Genomic DNA, 13,774 nt, shown 5'->3' on the forward strand with positions numbered 1-13,774 from the left:
CCATGTTGCCCAGGCTGGTATCAAACTCCTGGCCTCTAGCTATCTTCCCGCATCAGCCTTCCATAGCCCGGAAATTACAGGTGTGGGCCACTGTGACCAGCCTAAGGTTCTCTCTGATAGGCGCTATTTCCTCCGCAGCCTTCCCAAAGCCTTGGGGGGTACACATTTTCTTTGCCTACCGTTTGCTCCTCTAGTGTGTGCATTGACAGAACTCACCCACTAGATGGTGCTGATATACTAACTTTGGTTTGCTTTGGCATCTATCTGGTGAATTAAAAATTTACCTTATACATCAACAAACCTAAATCTCTACATAAATCTCAGCTTGTGAGACTCATATACTTGTAAAGATTTTTTTTTTAATTCAGGGTGAACTCTGGAGGCTTAGTTATCTTGCTTAAAAATGCAGACCAGCCTTCTATAAATTTACCAGCTGAGGCTCTTCTATGGCCATGAGCAATCTCAACACTGTGTGTGTATCTGCTCCAGGGTGAGTTGGAAATTATTAGCGGCTTTTTCTCTGAGTGTATAGATCCATGGGCTTGCGAGAGCCCACCAGCTCTCCGTAGCTTCTGCTTACTGCTCTGTGAAAGGAGATGCAGAATACAGACTCGGCTCACAGCTCGTGTGAGGATGGAACAGAGTAGTCCAGTAAATTTGACGACTCCCTGACTTCCACTTCTTTCTCTCATTGCCTGTCACAAATGTCTAAAAAATCATCATTTGGGTAGAGTATCACAACCCTTTATAACAACAAAAACAACAACAATAACCAACCTCTATATAGCCTTTCGTGGTTTACAAAGCATGTCTCTCTCAAATAGTTAATATATCTAAATTAACAGTGTTATTTACTCCATTTTACAGAGGAGAAACTGAGGCTCAAGAGAGTAAGTAGATTTCTAAGGATTTACAAACTATTGAATTATAGTGCCAGAACTTGAACCCAAGCCTTCTGATTACAAGTATCTGGCTAATGTCACTACACAAGATAAAAACCTTTGTTACCTCTAAGGAATACACTTATAATGACAACTCCTATCCTGCTACTTCTTTTCTCGTCTGAATACCTCTGAATTTCACCTTTCTTGAAACTTCAGAGTCCCTAGAGGGAGAAAACAACCCTCTCTCCACACTTTTCTTGTTTTCTCCTTCCTGTCTTCCATTCTAGTGCCCAACCCAGCAATAAATGTTGTGGGAGGCAACAGAGAAGACACTGTCTGTGTTCCATGTAACTACAGAACACCAAAGCTGGAAGGGATTATTGTGATTATCTCATCTAACCACCCTTTTTCCATTTAAGGAAATCAAGCCAGGAAGGAGAAGAAACGTTCCTATATGTGATGCCACGGGATTGTCTCAAATGACCTACTTTTATTTGCAGTGAATCTATACCTTGGTATCCATTAGTTTAAAAACTGTTCATGCCAACTGCATTTCCTTTGAAAGAACATCTACTTTAAGTTTTTCACTCATGCAGCATTCCCTCTTCCCTCTGACCCCCGACATACATACACAATAATCTTGGGATCTTCCAACTTTGTCTTGTGAAATCTTATCAAAGTTGAAACCTTTATGTCACAACTTTACTATTTTAGGGTCTAAGGCAAAGCAAATTCAACGAGATCTGAGCTGTAATTGGCCTTTTTACTCTTTATTTGCCTCATACCTCTTGTTTGTCTTGTAGATGCTTCTGCTATTGAAGTAATCTCAATGTATTACAGCTGCCTTTCTCCTTGCCTGCTTCTCTCATGGAGCCGAATAGCCTTGAGGGAAAGAATTAAATCTTAGAAATCTTTGTAACTCCAGAGTCTACTCTAGTTTTTGGCAAAGAGTAGATGATCAATAATTAATTGCTAAATTAAATTACAGTGCATTAAATTGGACCTCCACATTAAGAACCACCTCTCTGGGCATGTATCATCAGGATTTTAAAATCCAGATGGATTTAGAAAAAAAGCACCTATTAATGGATATTGAAGGTTGAAGATCTATTAAGATATTTAAGGTTTAACAAACACTTTTCTAATTCTGCCCTCCAGGTCCCACTGGTTAGACGAGGGTATTTGAATTAAGGATTAAACCACACAGAATCTTCTAATTTAGTAAATATTGTTTGAGCTCCTCCCATGTGAAAAAGTAAGCAATCAGGTGTTCTGAAAGTCACAAAATTCTTGTAGGCAGCAACAAGTCAGGGGACACCACCTGGAGGAGGAGAAGTAGAACCAAGCTTTAAGGGGCTGAATTTGGAGAGGCATAGAGGAGTTCCTCCAACAGGAAAGAGGGTTGCAAGGTTTAGGATTTGCAGTGATAAGAAAGCCTGTCTAGTCCTCTGGCTTGGTGGACTTAGAACTCCATGACTTTTTACAGGTAGAAGGGGCTTTAAGGTCTTCTAGTTCAACCTTCCATTACACACGTGGGGAGACTGAGGCCGGAGCGTGGAGGTAACTTGGACACCGTTCCCTGGCAAGTGAGTGACAGCACAGGGATGAGAGCCCAGGTCTGACTTACAGCCCTGTGCTCTTTTCACCACATTTCTTGAATAATCCACTGTGCACCTGGCGATGCTTTTCTTTCAGAATCCAGCCACGACTTCATTTTCTCTGCATGGCAGGCAGCCAAGAGCCTTGAACTTCTCCATGTTACCGTTTTGCCCTCTGCAGAATGGGATATTAAAGTATTCACTTGGGGGAGGGGTCATGGGGTTTCGTCAATAAATGTTTGTGAATTGCTCTGAGCTATTTGTGCCAGAGGGATTCCGGAACTGAAAGACCCTGGTGGCCGTGGTGGTTGTATCTGAGCCTTTTTTGAGGTCTTCCCTCTACTCTGCAGAATTAAAGAGATGGTTTAAGTGATAAACTATTCCTTATGAGCTGTATTTGTGTTGAAAGCACAGCATGAGTTCCCTGCACGCTTCCTCTAGCACAACCACAGCTATGCACCAATCCTCCTGGGTTCAGAGATGGAACTTGGGTTAAATGCATGGAATTTATTCTTAGTTCTTTTCTTAATTACGACTTTATTTTTATTTCTCTGGCATTCTCTAGGGGAGGGGTTAGAGAAGAGAGGAAAAGGAAGGCAGGGAAATATAGATTCAATGCTTTTGTTTTGTTTCTGGGCTGCTTGCTATCAGCAAAGTAGAGAGATTTAACGGATCTTGCCAAGATGCAAACCTCTTTTCAAGGAAGCCAGAGCTCAGAAGACATGGAACAAATACAATGAAAACATACCATGAGGTGAGGGCAATCGTTATTTGACTCATAAATTTCTGATAGTAAAAGACTGAACATTTTGTCTATCAGTTAATTTAATAAACAAATAAAATGGACTTTCAAGTTAAGAGAGCCATGTAGTCCTGTGGAAGATGTTTCAGAAAATTGCTATATAAAAACCAACACCATTGCTACTCTAGCATAGTCTTGCAGATTTTCCTCCTGTGTCCAATCTGGCATCTCCAAACACTAAAACCCTACTCCCTCTTATGTTCTGGTCTTTCTTTTATTCAAAATCCAGGTTGGAAAATGTCCCCTGAATATTTATGTCAATGTCCTACCTTAGTGAATATTACTCAATACTGGGGCTCCTTTGAAGCATGTAAGTACATTTTGACTACTTTTTTCCCTTCTCCTTCCCTCATCCTCCTCCTTCTCATTTTATATCTTCTTTTCCTAATCCTTTCTATATTTTTTAAATTTTCCTTTTTCACTGTGATCATTAAGCCAGGTGCTACAGGGTGGTGTGCAATCTACAGAGGGAGAAAGTTAAAATAAGATGGGTTTTGGAGGTAAATATCATACTTGTAAATGCTGCCTTGGTAGAGACTGGCTGTGGGAAATCAAGCAACTTCTGAAACTACATAAGACAGATTTCTCATCTACAACACGAAGAAAATAATCCATTGTCCACAGGCTTCTTGTGAGGGTCAACAGACAGAGTAGATTAAAGCACCACAGTACAATCTGGGATAAATGGGCGCTTGACATTTGTGAGTTTCTGCAATCTCCTTTGATCATGAGCTCAGATGGTAGGCACTGGGAGTTCTGTTTCATACAAGCACAATTATGGAGCCCTGGGGGAGTAAGTTCCAAAGGGACATCTCCCTAGGTGCTCCTACCAACACTCATATCCCCCCACGGAGCAATTAAACCATCTGACCAAGAAGGTAGTTAGCGTGTGGTTTAAAAAGGTAGGTTAAAGAGTAGGAGAGAACTGAATTGGAGCCCCGCTGCTCTACGGACTAGCTCTGTGATGTTGGTCAAGTGCCCATCACTTGTATTTAAACTAAAATATATTTTCCACACCTACAAGAATGGAGACAACCTACTTCATTTACTTTTGTGGTGAGGAGCTAGCAAGTGTGAAACACTTCAGATGATATCTGGCACACAGCAAATTTGGCTACTGTTGTTTTTTCAAGAATAACCCCAAGTGGGCAGATGCTTAAGACCATAGGACTTCAGTGGAGTAAGAGGGCACAGTGAACTGGTAAAAACCATGCTTCCCACCTCTTTCCCTCACTAATAACAGATTAGTCTTGCATACACAGTTCTGGCCCAGTGCAAGGATTACCTGTCCCATGAAGCCTTCTAAATTCCATCTTCCTCCTCTTGTCTAGCTCCAGAAGTGGCCACTCTTCTCTCTGAGTTTCTGGGGCACTGGGTGTCTCTCGTCTGTGTCGGTGAGCACTGTCTGGTGCCATAGAAATTGATACTCATGCTTCATTTTTCATGCCTGGACATGGTGTCCTTTAGGACACACGCCATGGCTTTTACCTCTTTATCTTTTGGGACAAGTTTATTAATTCAATATATATGAAATAAACAGATTGGCAAATGAGTCATCTGTCAAATACATACTATAGTAATTTTTTTGGAGTTTGTGGGATTCTTTGTGAAGTAAATGTCATAAGCAAAGAGATGTGATGAACCTTTGAAAGTGATTTGGCCTCTTCAGAATATCCAGTAAGATATTTTAGACAGTAGTTTTAAACTTGGGTCAGCCATTCAGAAGGAAGTAAGACCACTGATTTGTATCAGACACTGTAGAATTCTTAAATTGCAAGGGGATATATTAAGGAAACAAAAGGAGAGGCTTGCTCATACCCTGAATTAGTTGTCAAAATTGTCAAAGTAACTCAATGTTGTTGATTGTTGTCAAAGAACAGACTGAAAGAAAAACAACTATGTCTCAAATGCCCAGCAACTGAGTGGGTAGAGAAGTTTTATTGTGCTGGTCATAAATAGTTTTCACAAAGTTAGAGTGCTTACTTGAACCCTGCTTGAACTAGCTGGATGCTGGTGTGTTCACTACTGAGAGAAGAATTTCTTAAAGGGTTTGGGTTGCTCCCACTTCTTGTCATGGACTGAGCCAATTTTTATGTCTGTTTATTACTTTGTAGCCCAGCTGGACCCCAGAAGGATGGGGCTATTTTCCCCAGAAGGATGGAAAATAACACAAATGCACACAGATACCAAAATGAAGCCAGAAATCTTCTGGAGCTTAGATAAACATTAGTCTTGTAAATAAATACATTATCAGACCACACAAAGTACTTCCTACCAGGTCTCTTCCTCAGAAGTCACACTTCAAATAGCCTCTTTAATTTGCCCAGGTTCATATAATCAAGACACATTTGTTGATTACCTACTGGGTGACAAACCCTAAGCTATATATTCCCAGAGACATAGTGACAAACTCTCTTGTTTCCTCTACAGAGTTAGAGGCACATATGTAGAGACAAATGCTCAAACCTAAGTAAATTAGCAGGAAATGCAAACCAGGATGAATACCAATTTGTGATATGTTGGGATACAGATTGCCAAGGAAGGGGTCTGGGTCCCATAGCTGCTACCAACTTGCTGGATGAGCATTTATCCATTCATTCATTTCATTAAAAACAAAACAAAACAAAACAAAAACACACACAAAAAAACTAAACATAGTAGGTCAGGCCCTGTGCTAGGCACTGAGGATAGCTTCAACAAGTCATTTAATTTGTTTATTTATTCACTTGTTGAAGAGTTAATGAATATGTAATACGTGAGGCACTGTGCTAAGTGCTGAAGAAAGGGGAAGACACAGTCCCTGCCCTCTGAGGGTCAGGTTCCTCAACAGTACAATGGTGTGTACCGGGGAAAAGAAAGTAGAGGATCCATTGGTCTCTAATATCCTTTCTGCCAAGAATATGCTAAGCAGTGGATTGGAGGATATTGTGGTTCATTTGCTAAGTGTCAGGTCAAGATGATGAATGGTCATTTGTAAAAATGAAATAAACCACTCACTAGACTTTGAATTATAGACTTTTGGATGGGGATCTTCTGAGCACCTCAAGCACAGCACTTATATGCCTATGCATTCCTTTAATAATACAAGTCAATTCTCTTCATCTTCTTGTACATACACATCTCTTTATAGTTTACAAGTTACTTCCATGTGGAGTTTTATTTGCTCTACATAACAACTTTATGAAGTCAGGGTTTTAACATACTCTTTTTAAAGATAAAGAACCAAGTCCGCAAGAAAATGAATTTACTTACTAGTGTCAGTGAGTAGAGCTGGAACCATAGCCCATGTCTCTGACTTCATAGTCTGATTCTCCTGCAGTGACAGCAATATTCATTCGTTTGATGGGTATATTTTGAGGACAAGTTATGGCTCAGGTTTTCAGGGCCAGTTATGGCCCAGGTTTTATGAGGTCCTGGAGAAGTCATGAAGAACTCATGGCAGCAATTTCAATGGTTGTACAGTCAGCTCTCTAATTCTTGTCCAAAATTAACAGGAATTCACACTGCTTTGTAGTTTATAGTTTTACATACAATTTAAAGCAAAAGCTCCTAGAACCATAAGTTCCTTCAGGCCAGGTGCCAGGTAGGAAAATCAACACCTTGTGTGAAGCACTTGATGAAACACTTTTGTATCTTCATATCAATTTGATTAATGCATAATATAGAATATTATCTCTACTTATTGACAATGAAGTATAGATTCTGAGAGGCTCAAAATTATACACATGGTTAATAGAATATCTAGAATTTAATCCCAAGTCACTTGAGTCTCTTTGTCAAGCAGTGCTTTGTTATGTTCAATCCTTAAACCACACTCCATCCCTCTGCACCGTATTTAGTGCCTGGGAGGGTACTTTACCTAGAGCAGCAGCACGTTAAGTCGTTGTAGAATGTGTAAATTGGGCACAGAGTAATTTCATTTCTTAATGGGCCACACAGTCAGCTTCTAGAATCTAACTGTCACCAAGTCTGAAAAATATCTTTCCTCCTGGAAAGAAGCGCACAGTGAGAGTGTGAAATGTGGAGAGGGATTGAGAAGAAAAGATGAAGGAATTATACAGAAGGAGAGGAAGAAAGACCAAGGGCTTTGGGGTTAGATCGACCAGGGTTTGATCTTAATGTTGTCACTTACTTATATACAACTTAGATCAAGTATTTTAACTTTCACGGATTATGGGGTGGTTAAGAGAATTAAGGGCAATAATATATGATGAACATTTAGCACAGTGCCTGGTCTATAAAAAATACTCCATAAATATGACTTCTTTTTATTAGTCAAGGCAGAGAGAAGGTAGGTTCAAATACAGGGTTGTAAGGAAGTACATGATATATTTGGGGGGAACCTTGAGAAATATAGAAAGATAAAATATGGGGAATGTGCGGGACATAGGAGGAGATGAAGTTGAAATAATACTCTGGTGCCAATTTCAAAGGGCTGTCAATGTCAGTCTAAGAGATTAGGGCCTATTCTGTTGTTACAAGGGGGCTATAACCAGCTGAGTGTTTTGTAAACATCACTGTGAGAATGGACTGGAGTGGGGAAAAGAATATACACGGAGAGATGTTGAGAAGCTAGATCAAGATAGAGTAGCATTTGCAAAGCACCTGTTCCCCTGAGTTGCCTTTAACAATACCTGAAATCAAAAGTGCCTGATGCCTAACTGTATAAACCTGAACCCCTCTGAGTTAGTCCAAGACACAAATCTTCATCCACTGCATCATTGGAAAGGATATATACATATATTTTATGATGCATTAGCCTTTTTGGACTGTGTCCACGTCATAGAGGTTTTCTAATCTATTTTGAGCCCTAATTGATTACAGCATTTGGAAAAATGCACAGCAAATTGCTCCATTAATCAAGGTAAATCAAGCTGATGTCATAGATGCTAAATATATGTCTTTGCAGTAATACAATTTGCATGACTGGAGCTAAAACTGTTGTCAGTTTTTCCACTTGACAGTCACTGTCTTCTCAGAAGGAGACCATGGCTTAATCTCTAAAAGCACTTGGTGTGTGATGTTCCCCTTCCTGTGTCCAAGTGTTCTCATTGTTCAATTCCCACACATGTATACATATGTAACAAACCTGCACATTGTGCACATGTACCCTAGAACTTAAAGTATAATAATAAAAAAAAGCACTTGGTAGTTCTTCTCCAAGGCTGGGTTCTTGGGTTCTTCTCCCCACATTTAAGGCAAAGGTTGTAGGAGAGGGTGAGACTGTCTCCTTGTGTACATACAAAAGGCAGTGAGAAGGAGGTCATACCACAAAGGCTAGGAAGACAGGGAAGGAGATAGGGAAGACAAATGAGTTTATGAAAACAGAAGGACCCTATTTTATGAAGCCAGAAGGACCTTGGCATGTCACATTCCTTGGCTGATGAGAGAATTGAGGAATAAGAGAGCTTTGTTGAGATAGAGATCACAGTATGGAAGAAGGCACAAAGACCATCCAGTCCTCCTTATAAGACCTCTGAAGCACAGAGATAGAAAGGAATTTATCAGAGATCACACAGAAAATTACTTTCGGAGCTGGTATCATACTAAGAATCAGGTGTCCTGACTCCTCATACAGTGCTGTTTCTACATGATAGAAAGCATTGTCGTCTTATATTTTTTTCTCTTCTTTTTCTTCTTTCTCACTTTCATCCCTAATATTTCTTATGATCTTAAGGTTCAATATGTGTCAAGTTGTGTAATAAGTGCTCAATATTGTTACAACGAGGTAAGATTAATATTCCTTTATTTTCATTTTTAAAAAGAGAAAATGGAGACTCAAAGAGGTGAAGTAACTTGACCAAAGGAGCTCTGCTACTCAGGGATAATGGGGATTCAAATGGGAATATCTAACTCATATGCCTGGGCACTTAATCATCATGCTGGACATCATTATCACTTTTCCAGCATTTTTGCATACCTTTTGAACAACTCTTTTAACCTGGTGCTATGCGCTTCATACACAGTATTTTTAAACTTCACGATGATGCTGGCAGACATAGAATATTATTATCTTGCTAGTTCTGGTGAAGTAACTTGTCAAAGCCTCACAGTTAGGAGGTTTCAGAATCAGCCATCAAACCCATAGGCCATTTGGTGAGGCTAGGTAAGGTGGTATATGGCAATGGAGATAAGAGATGGAAGAACTAAAACTCAGTTCTTCCCCTGAATGACTGTATCCTAATCCTGACGAAGTGACTTTTTCTTTCTGTGTCCCAGTTAGCACATTTGTACCATGAAGATATCGAGACTGCCATCATGCTCTGTTATTCTAAGAGAAAGATCAACAGCAACAACAGCGATAATAATTTAAAAAGCAAAGGAAGAAAGTAATCCAAGAAGACACATGCAGAGCCTCTAAGATCATGAAGGATGATTAAAAGAACAAGTTGGGGATGAAAATGGGGAATGAAAAAGCTTATCATCAGGTTAGTTTTCGAAGGTCATCTGTGGCCTGGGCGGTGCCCCATTAGGCCTAGATCAAAAGCAGGACAGTGATGCAATCGGCTGTTTGTATACAGATGCTGGCCTCCAAATCCCCACATGGGAACATCTGCTGAGGACAACCACTTAACAAATAAGCAGGCAATTAGGTAGCAGATCCGTCTGTGCCAAGAGCATGGGACCACCAGCAGCGGGGACGCTGGAGCAGAGGGGAGGGCCATACTGGGAAGAATGCTTTTGTGTTCGTGCAGAGTCACACTATCTAAGGCAGGAGAAAGGAGAGAGAACCAGGTGCAGAGGTCAGCAGAGAAGATCATTTTCTGCTTGTTCTGAGGCTAGCTCTGTGATGCTCAGTCTTGGCTATACATTATAATCACTTGGAAATTTTAAATATACTGATGCCCGGGTTGTACATCAAAACAATTTAATCAGAGTTTCTAAGAAGGGGGATCAGCTCAGTGTTTTTTTAAAGTTTCTTAAGGTTACCTAGGTAACTCCAATGTATAGGCAAGCTTGAAAATCACTGGTTTGAAATCTCTAAACCTACCACTGGATTGGTGGCACAATAATAGCAATCATTATAAAGCTGTAGTCTTTATCCCACTATGCTTCTCTTTAGAATAACTGCAAATATGCATTTTGAGTTTATAAAATTCTCATTCCAGTGGTCTAGGACTCAAGCAAACTCCATGTATTCTCTAAAACAAATGCTATTTATTCCTATCTCTGCTACTAGCTGACCTTAAGCAAGCTGATTCTCTCTCCAATATTTCACTACTTTATCTCTTTTATCATAGAACTGTTTCTTGGGAAGCAAACTGTGATTTTGTAAAGTGTTTAGAGCATGACTGCAACATAATAAATTCTTAATAAATGTTGGTTGAACTTCAATCTGATTCATGAAGAAGAAGAGGGAAAGACAAAGAAAAAAGGAATGAAGGAAGAAAGGAAAGAAAGAGGGAAGGAAGGAAAGAAAGAGAAGGAAAGGAAAGGAAAGGAAAAGAAAAGAAAGGAAAGGAAGGGCAAAAGAAAGACAGACAGACAGAAAGAACAAAAGAAAGAGAGAAAAAGACTTGAGGAGGTCATCTTAGGCATTGTTCTTGATACTATTCCTTTCGTTAGACACCACAGCTAATCTACAACTAATCTTACAGATATTATTCCCCAAATCTTCTAAGACTGTTTCTTTCCTCCCAGTGTCATTGCTAGATTTCAGACTCTCACCATTTCTTACCTGAACCAACAGCCAAGAGCTGACCTCTGTATCTCCAGCCTTGTAGCCTTAGATCTGTTCTGTACACTACAGATAGAGGAATTAACAACAAACAAATCCTATCTCTCCTCAGCTCAAAACCTTTCAGGGACACCATGTTGTCCACAGGAAAAACACCAAGCTCTTCAATGTAGCATGTAAGACTCTCTATGACTTTGTTTATGCTGACCTCTCCATACTCATCTTTTTTTTTTTTTTACAAAGCTCCACCTTTTCACCCTTTTCAGATCATAACTGAGTTTACATCCCAGCACTATCAATTTGCTTGTATTTTTCTCTGCATGAACTTTGCTGTTTTACACATCTGACATTTTTTAATGCTGTTTGTTCATTTCCAAATACCTTTCTGACCTTCACCTAGCTAACATCCATTCATTTCTTGAAGCTCAACTCAACTCATGCACTACCTTCTACAGGAAGCCCTCCTTGAATCTTTTTGTCTTGGTTTACATTACATGCTGTACCTTGTTTTCCCCCATTACAACATTTCAAATTTTGCTGAAACCATTCAAACGCATTTCTGAATCTCCACCAGTAGATCATGAATTCTTCAAGGGCAAGTACTTCTCTGGTCTTTCAATATATATGTTTATACACACACACACACACACACACACACACACACACACACACACACAGAGTAAGAGAGTCAGGATATAGTTAATGTAGATGCATGCTTTAACTCATAGTAAATGCTCAATTATTTATGAAATTTCAGCCCAGGGAATGTGAAACACTGTAGGGAGCTTTGTTACCAAAGAAGAAGTTGTTTATTTTATCATGTGTTCTCTTGCAATTACCCATGAGAGAAGGCCAGTACTGGGAGATCTGAGTTCAAATTCTGCTGGTGGTCAGCTCCTAATTGAGGCCAAGGTCCTGAAGGCAGTCCTCTGGGAAGATTTTGGAGACAGGGATGGAGCCATGTAGGAATAGATCTTGCCAGATTTCTTGCCTCAGAACCAAACTGGCTCTGAGTAATGCCTTTATGAGTCTGACCACATCCTCCCCTTTCATTGCCAAAAACAAAGGGCCAGAGATAAACCATAGCTCAAGCTCCAAGACTTCAGGGAAGGTGACTCGCTTGCTGGGTCAGGGCCATATTTAAGGAAGGCTCCTTCAACTCCTTTGGGTCCTAGGCTAGACTGTGTCTTTCCAGTCTTATAAAAAAATACGCTGTCAACAGCCAGTCAGAAAATATTAACGAGGTGGGCAAGAGATGCCCACCAAAAGGGAAGGGTTGCAAAAATTGCTGAGACAACACTCAGGAGGGTGATATTTTTGAAAAAGTTGCCCTCTATTTTAGTGATTTTTATACACAGTTGCTGCTAATTCCCTCAACGACAAGGGAAATACTTAAGATTCTATATTTGGTTTCACAAAATTAAGCATGATTTGAATTGGAAGAGATATTAGTGATAATCTGGGCCAATCCCAGCCTTTTTGTTTTTCTGAAGGGATGTAGGGGATTTTATTTTTCTGGCTGCCCAACAATCAATGTCATCTTGTTAACCAGACTCCCATTTTCTTTTGTGAGTTTGTGGTAGCTAGAATTCCAAAATGGCCCCTAAGATTTGTGTGCCCTAATATATATTCCTTGTACGATCCTCTTTGCCTGAGCACGCACAGAACCACAGGAATATAATGAAATGTCACTCTCATAATTACGCTACTAATCAGTTGACTTAGACTACAGGGAGATTATCCTGGGTAGGCCTGGCCTAATCAGATGAGCCTTTCTTTTTTTCTTTTCTTTTCCTTCTTTTGTCTTCTTTCTTTTCTTTCTTTCTTCTTTTCTTTTCTTTTTTTTTTTTTTTCCCCAGTTAGAGTCTTACTGTGTCACCCAGGCTGGAGTGCAGTGGCGTGATCTCTGCCCACTGACTTCAACTTCTGCCTCCTGAGTTCAAGCGATTCTCTTGCTTCAGCCTCCCGAGTAGGTGGGACTACAGGCATGCACCACCAGGCCCAGCTAATTTTTGTGTTTTTAGTAGAGAGGGGGTTTCACCATGTTGACCAGGCTGTTCTTGAACTCCTGGCCCCAAGTGATCTGCCTGCCTTGGCCTCCCTAAGTGCTGAGATTACAGGCATGAGCTATCACATACGGCCAAGGTGAGCCTTTTAAAAGAAGGTGAAGTGTCAGAGAGACACTCTCCTGGCAACCTTCAGAATAAAGAAAGCTATTGTATTGTGAGAGAATAGCCTATGTGGCAAGTACATGAGGGTGGCCTCTGGAATTAACAAGAAACTTAATTCAGCCAACAACCCCATGAGCTTGAAAGAGTGCTAGGAGCCCCAGATGAGATGGCAGCCTTGGCTAATGCCTTGACTTCAGCCATTCAAGACCTGAATGAAGAGTACAGTTATGCCATTCCTGGACTCCTAACTTATAGAAAATGTGAAATAATAAAATTGGATTGTTTTAAGTGGCTATGTTTGTAATAATTTGTTATAAAGTAATATAAAAAAGAATACAGGGCCCATTCCTTTACTATTAGTTATTTGAACAGAACTACCTTACCCCCATCTCCAGGAATGGCATGTGACCACAGCTTAATCTAAACATTGTGTTCTATTCTCCTGCCCACAGTGATTGGTTCAGAGTTAGGCACATGAGTCAATGTCTACCAGTCAGAATCTGGATTAAGGCTTTTATAGAATCTGTTTAGGAAAGAAAAGTGCTCTCTTCTCTTTAGAATGGAAACTTTGGGCCTTTAACTGTGGAGCTGATGTCAACCATATTGCTACCATGTGGATCTTGGGAATGAAGCCAACATGG

General features: G+C 40.2%; 1 long non-coding RNA gene across 1 annotated transcript; it reads left to right on the forward strand.

Annotated features, from left to right (window-relative positions):
* The first annotated feature begins 2,959 nt into the window (after nt 1-2,959).
* Nucleotides 2,960-12,010, forward strand: LOC119619056 (uncharacterized). The gene is made up of 3 exons (XR_005235430.2): nt 2,960-3,236; nt 3,514-3,594; nt 9,504-12,010. It is a non-coding gene; the product is annotated as an uncharacterized lncRNA (long non-coding RNA).
* Nucleotides 12,011-13,774: the final 1,764 nt, after the last annotated feature.

Source organism: Chlorocebus sabaeus, chromosome 12, assembly GCF_047675955.1.
Source record: "Chlorocebus sabaeus isolate Y175 chromosome 12, mChlSab1.0.hap1, whole genome shotgun sequence".
NCBI classification, from domain to species: Eukaryota; Metazoa; Chordata; class Mammalia; order Primates; family Cercopithecidae; genus Chlorocebus; species Chlorocebus sabaeus.